The sequence below is a fragment of the Cetorhinus maximus genome, unplaced genomic scaffold (genome assembly GCF_964194155.1).
Source record: "Cetorhinus maximus unplaced genomic scaffold, sCetMax3.hap1.1 HAP1_SCAFFOLD_2057, whole genome shotgun sequence".
NCBI lineage: Eukaryota > Metazoa > Chordata > Chondrichthyes > Lamniformes > Cetorhinidae > Cetorhinus > Cetorhinus maximus.
The window spans coordinates 5,312-11,942 of NW_027597997.1; the positions used below are offsets into that span (position 1 = coordinate 5,312).

Here is a 6,631-nt window from a genome sequence, read left to right on the forward strand (position 1 = left end):
CTTTTTTAAGAGCAAACGAATTAATCTCAGTTTCCTTCCCTCTTTTAATAAACCTGTTATTATTCTGAATATCAATTAATTGCACAATTCCCTTTTGAAAAAGGAGATGCTGCAGATTCCATACCTATTTTACCTTAATTAACACTGTTTCCCTCACCCAATGCCATGAAGATTTAGACTAGTGCTTCTTACATGGCTATGCATATGAACATTATTTACTTTTTCTATTGATTTCATATCGAATTGACAAAAGTGCTTATTTTTCTGATCAAACATCTCATTATTTCTGATTGATTTATACAATTAATTACATTTCATCCACAAACGGCTAATCGAGGGTGTTATATCACAGTGGGAAATCATTCTTACAGTTCAACAGAGACCTGCCAAGATCAAAGGCTGGCATAGTTTGTTTCGTTCGTTTGGTTTAAAATGCATTTGTTCTGGGAAGGTAATCTTATAGAATACATATTTGTTTAGGAAAAAGTGCTGATCTACCAGAATGTTTGGAGGATTCCAATGGTTAGACTGAGTGGTCATGTCATTTGTTACAGGAAGACAACTCTTGGTTTCCACCTGGTGCCTCAGTTTGTTTGAATTTCAAAATGCAGAAGGCTCGGTCCAGCAAATGTCTTAGGCAGCAATGCTTTCTGCTCAATCATTATGAACACACTTCTCCTCAGCAGAAGAAATTCAACAAACCTTTCTCAGCAATTTTTTTACCTTATTCACCATTCAGTATTAATGTATTTGATATTGATGCCCTTGGTTGACTTGAGGCTCTGTGAGATAGACAACATCGAATTGCAAACTTGACTGGCAAACAAAAGAATGTGTCACCAGGTACTGCATTTGAAATGGGTCTGATTTGAGATGTAGCACAACAGTCAGCATTTCAACAAAATCAAAGAATTTTACAGGGAACAGGCTTGAGAATGATGCGTTAATTAGATCTGCTCCCTCTTTGTCTTTATGAACACACATTACACTGAGACACCTTTGACATGGTGAGGAACTTTCTTAAGCTGCATCGAAAGATCCATTGTTTTATCTTGTTGACTAAACGAGCTGCTAATATGTGAGCGCAGTGAAATACGGATATCTATCCACTCAAGTGTGTCATAGAATCTCAGCACGTGCTGATTTTGCTGCATTCATTTTGTGACCTCTTATTGCCTGCAACATGGGAGATTCAGGTTAGCTTCAACGACGCAAATTATCCTCACTATTTCATGAGTAAGTTTTCATAATGTTTCTGCCCGGTTTCGAACCTGAGAACTTTCGCGTGTGAGGCGAACGTGATAACCATTACACTACAGAAACTGCTGTGGTGTTACTGAGCTTGTCTGGCATGCTAAACTGCGCTGTAACTCAGCAGCAATCTGGGTCTGTATTGCGGAGAAATGGAATACAGCTGCTGTTCTCAGGAACGCTGCAGCGAGACTGATGTAACAATGTCATCAGAAAATGGCCTAGCACCATGTATCCAAACAATGGCAAAAGAGGCCCTCCCAACATGCGATCTCAGGTCCCTTTTTAAACGAGAAAACTAATTCATCACAATTTGCTTCTCTCTCTAAATGATCTATTTCTTCTCCCTTTCAGTAAATTACACAATTCTGTTTTGAAAAAGTCGTTACTGCAGAATCCTTGCCTGGTTTGCCTTAATTCACAAGGTTCACATGACGATTTGGACTTGGGTTCCTAATATACTTTACCAGATGAACATGATGTAATTATGCAATTGATCTCATATCGAATTTGCGAAAGTGTTATTTTTAACCTTTCTATTTTTACAATTTTATTACTTTTGCTCCAGACCCCTTCAACCGAGGGTGCGATATTACAGAGATAAATGTTTGTTCCGGAGTTTAACAGGGCCCTGCCAAGATCGCGTGCTTCAATTGTTCGTTTACTTCATTTGGTTTGAAATAATTTTGTTCCTGGACCGGAATCTAACAGAGGATAAATATTTGTGGAACAAACAGGGCAGTGCTGAGCTACCAGGGTGTTTGGAGGTTTCCAACGGTTGGACTGAGGGTCCATGTCACTTGTTGCAGGGAAGCAACTGTTGATTTGATCCTGGTGCCTCAGCTTGTTTTGAATTTCAAAATGTAGACGTGTCCGTCCAGCAAATGTCTCCGGGTGCAATGCTTTCTGCTCAATCATTAGGAACATCCTTCTCATCCTTGGAAGACGAAATTAAAGAAACTCAGTATTTGTTCCGTTATTCTATATTTAATATTCATATTTTATCTGTTATTGATGCCTTCGTCTGAATTGAGACTCTCTGAAATATACACCAGCCCCGAATTGCAAACATGACTGATAGACGAAAGAATGTCAGTCAACATGTAATGCAAATCATATGGTGCTCATTTGAAATTGAGCGCAGTTAGCTTTTAAACAAAATCCAAGAATTTTTTTGGGAATAGGCTTGAGAATGATGCGTTAATTAGATCTGATCACTTTTTGTCTGTCTTTGTGAGCACACGTTGCAATGAGACACCTTTGACATGGTGAGTAACTGTTAAGCTGCATCGAAAGACGTACTGATTTTGCTGCAGGTAAAAGCAAAATACTGCGGGTGCTGGAAATCCAAACCAAAAATAAAAATACCTGCAAAAACTCAGCTGGTCTGGCAGCATCTGCGGAGAGAAACACAGTTAACGTTTGAGTCCGTATGACTCTTCAACAGACCTAAGTAAAAACAGAAAAGAGGTGAAATATAACATCGCATATATCTTTTATATTTCACCTCTTTTTTATTTATTAACTGTGTTCCTCTCCGCAGATGCTGCCAGACCTGCTGAGTTTTTGCGGGTATTCTGATTTTGTTGCACGTGTTTTATGACCTCGGTGAGAGCAAATGCATTATGCCTGCAACATTGGAGATTCAGGTAAGCTTTAACGATGCAAATTATCCTCACAATTTAATGAGTAAGTTTTCATAATGTTTCTGCCCGGTTTCGATCCGGGGACCTTTCGCGTGTTAGGCGAACGTGATAACCACTACACTACAGAAACTGCTGTGGTGTTACTAAGCCTGTCTGGCATGCTAAACTGCGCTGTAACGCTGCAGCAATCGGAGTCTCTGTTGCAGACAAATTAAATACAGTTGCGATTCTCAGGAACGCTGCAGCGAGACTGATGTAACAATGTCATCATAAAATGGCCTAGCACCAGCAAAGCCATTAGAGGCCCTTCCAACATCCGATCCGAGGCCCCCTTTTAAACGAGCACACTAATTAATCGCAATTTGCTTCTCTCTCTTAATGAACCAGTTTTTCCCTCCCTTTCATGAAATTGCTGAATTCCCTTTTGAAAAAGTCGTTTCTGCAGAATCCATGCCTGGTTTGCCTTAATTCACAAGGTTCACACGACGATTTGGACTTGGGTTCCTAATATACTTCTCCAGATGGACATGATATAATTATACAATTGATCTCATCGAATTTGCGAAAGTGTTGTTTTTTCAACCTTAGTATTTTTACAATCTTATTACTTTTGCTCCACAGCCCTTCAATCGACGGTGCGATATTACAGAGGAAAATGTTTGTTCCGGAGTTTAACAGGGCCCTGCCAAGATCACGTGCTTCAATTGTTCGTTTAATTCATTTGGTTTGAAATAATTTTGTTCCTGGACCGGAATCTTACAGAGGATAAATATTTGTGTCGCAAACAGGGCAGTGCTGAGCTGCCAGAATGTTTGGAGGTTTCTAATAGTTGGACTGACCAGGGAAGCTGACAAGCAAGCCTTCAAATCACTGATGATCATCTCTTTACCCGTTACTGCCCTTCAGTTCACTGACACTGCTGACAGGTTTCTCGCACAAAATGGTTTGTTTGGTTAACCTTTGGTCACCGGCCATCGAGCCCAGGCCGTGATGGAGAAAGCATTGACTCCGAACCACCCGGGTCCACCATCACCAGCTCCGTGCTGCCCTGTCCATCATTCTTGTGTCAGTTAATCCATCCTGCCTCGCTCTCTATCACAGATCTTCCCTTTTGTTCTTTTTACAGAGTGACTCCTGCCTTTTCAATCAGGAAAAGCTGGAAATAGCAGGCAGAGAGAGAAACAGAGTTAATAGTTTTTTTCTTATTCGTTCATGGGATGTGGGCATCACTGGCTAAGCCAGAATTTATTGCCCATCCTTAAATTGCCCATTTTTTCAGGGGGCAGTTATGAGTCAGCCACATGTAGGCTAGTCCGGGTAAGGACAGTGGATTTTCTTCCCTAAAGGACATTAGTGAACCAGATGGGGTTTTGCAGACTTTTAATTCCAGATTTTTGTTGAATTCAAATTTCACCACCTGCTATGGTTGGACCACCAGAGCATTACCCTAGGTCTCTGGAATACCAGTCCAGTGAAAATACCACTATGCTACATCAAAACTGGTAAATGCTAGAGATGTAACAGGTTTGAAACAGATACAGAGGAGAGGAGGAAAGAACAAAAGGGAAGGTCTGTGATAGGTTGGGAGGGGAGATGGAGGGGGCAGCGGACTGGTATTGTCACTGGACTAGTACTTCTAAGGCCCAGGGTAGAGTTTGAATCCCACCATGGCAGGTGGTGAAATTTGAATTAAGTCGAAATGATGAAACCACCAATTGTCATTAAAAACCCATCCAATTCGCAAATGTCCTTTAGGAAATCTGCTGTCCTTACCTGGTCTGGCCTACATGTGAATCTAGATGCACAATAATGTGGTTGACTCTGAAATGGCTGGGCAAGCCATTCAGTTCTCAAGAGCAATTAGGAATGGCCAATATAATGTTAGCCCAGCCAGTACTGCCTACATCCCATGAATGAATGAAAAAAGCACAAAAGGGATGATGATGCCATTCTGTATCAATCAGTTCTCTCTGCTCTCAGTTCTGTCCCACACTGAAAACTCTTAATCCTTCCCCTCCATTACCCGGCACAAACATTTCGTTCTTCACTGTGACTTGGATAATTTCAGGTACAGTTCCTTAATTTCCTTCCTGTAATCTTATGAATTAGACCATTCTCAACTGATTGGATGTGAACCCGATGCAATCAGCCCTCCAGGAAGTGACTATTTTAATTCTGTGACTCTGAGCAATTCTGTTGGTGCAGGAGCTTGAGTGGAACTTGCCACTTTTAAACTGTCAAAGGAACATAAGAAATAGGAACAGGAGTAGACCATTCGGGCCCTCAAGCCTGCTCCGCCATTCAATAAGGTCATGGCTGATCTTGTGTTTCGATTTCCACATTCCCGTCTAACTCCGATAGCCTTTGATTCCTTTGCCTAACAAGAATCTATCTACCTCTGCCTTAAAAATATTCAATCATCATTCATTGCATATCAGACCCATGCCTACAAACTGCACTCCCACTCTTCCAGTGAAGAAAAGAGCCGTTTTCACTCCTAACCCAACAACTGTGATGTTAACAAAGCGGGGTGGAGACAGACTCCATTTAAATGCGGTGACACTACTGGAGGAATGGAGAGCTGGGGTTCACTCCGGAAAACAGCAGCAATGTTTAAAGTTAATCATCTGAATCTGTGCTTGGTGTATTAGGAGGTTTGGCTTGTATTGGAGTATCTTGCATCCCAAGAATGGGCAGTAACCCACTGATTGAAGTTGCTGTCACTGCTTTCTGTTCGCAGTGGGTGATTGGAGAGGGTGGGGCAAAATCCTACTGCTTTTCCCGGTCTCACTCACTACGGAGCAGGGAAGACAGAATCGTTGATGGGTTTGTTGCCCTGTCTGAAATGTAGCTTTGACCGACTGTTCGTGATGGAGATCATGCTGCAGGAGCCTTTAATAACCTTACACAAATCAGCTGGCAAATGCAGGTTTGAGGGAAGCTTTCTGAACCATCAGGACTGGAAATGGGAACAAGTGGAAGATTCTGTCTAGTTTCAGTGTGTACATACTGTAGAGGGGAAGAGCTAATGTCACATGGCTGTAAGGTATTACATACAGTTAATGTTTAACAATAAAGATGAATTATTGCTCACACTTAAAATATGTTTTGATAATGTTTCTGCCTGGTTTCAAACCAGGGACCCAGGAACTATAATTCCTATTTCGTATGATTGATAATCAATGTATATTGATAAACCTGTAGCAAACCGATATACTCTGCATTTTAATTGGATTTATCAGATATGTGCACCACTATGAGCTGGGCTGTGGACTGTAATGTCTTCACTCTTCTCTGGTGATCTTCTCCAGAAAGGCTGGTGTAGATAGAATCACTTGGTCTGCAAGATACAGTCACTGTGAGGATGATAATGGAACAATTTTCTGTCAAATGTTCAGTGACACCTGATCACTTACCAAGTGATTATGTAAAAATCTAATTCAAATAATCACAGCCACTGCCGATGAGGGAGGGAAGGAAGCAGCAGAGGCAGCTGATCAGATTGTCTCAATCTTAGTGACAAAGAAGCTCCATGAGCTCCTCACACTTGTTGTTGGAAGTGAGGATGGAGGGGACAGGGGTGAGAGAGAGCACTTCAGAAGGAACTAACCTAGGTTAGAAATATTGAAAAGACTCAAGACACTGTGTGTTTAACACAAAGCTAATCTAATTGACCTTTATTTACAATATCAGCCCGAATAACTGGGCTGGAGTTTATTAACATCTTCAGAAAC

The 6,631-nt window shown here is 41.2% G+C and overlaps 2 non-coding genes across 2 annotated transcripts; both read right to left on the reverse strand.

The window, feature by feature from the left end:
* Positions 1 to 1,250: 1,250 nt before the first annotated feature.
* trnav-cac (transfer RNA valine (anticodon CAC)) lies at positions 1,251 to 1,323 on the reverse strand. Its single transcript has one exon. It is a non-coding gene; the product is annotated as a tRNA-Val (tRNA).
* Positions 1,324 to 2,954: 1,631 nt separating this feature from the next.
* On the reverse strand, positions 2,955 to 3,027 carry trnav-aac (transfer RNA valine (anticodon AAC)). Its single transcript has one exon. It is a non-coding gene; the product is annotated as a tRNA-Val (tRNA).
* Positions 3,028 to 6,631: the final 3,604 nt, after the last annotated feature.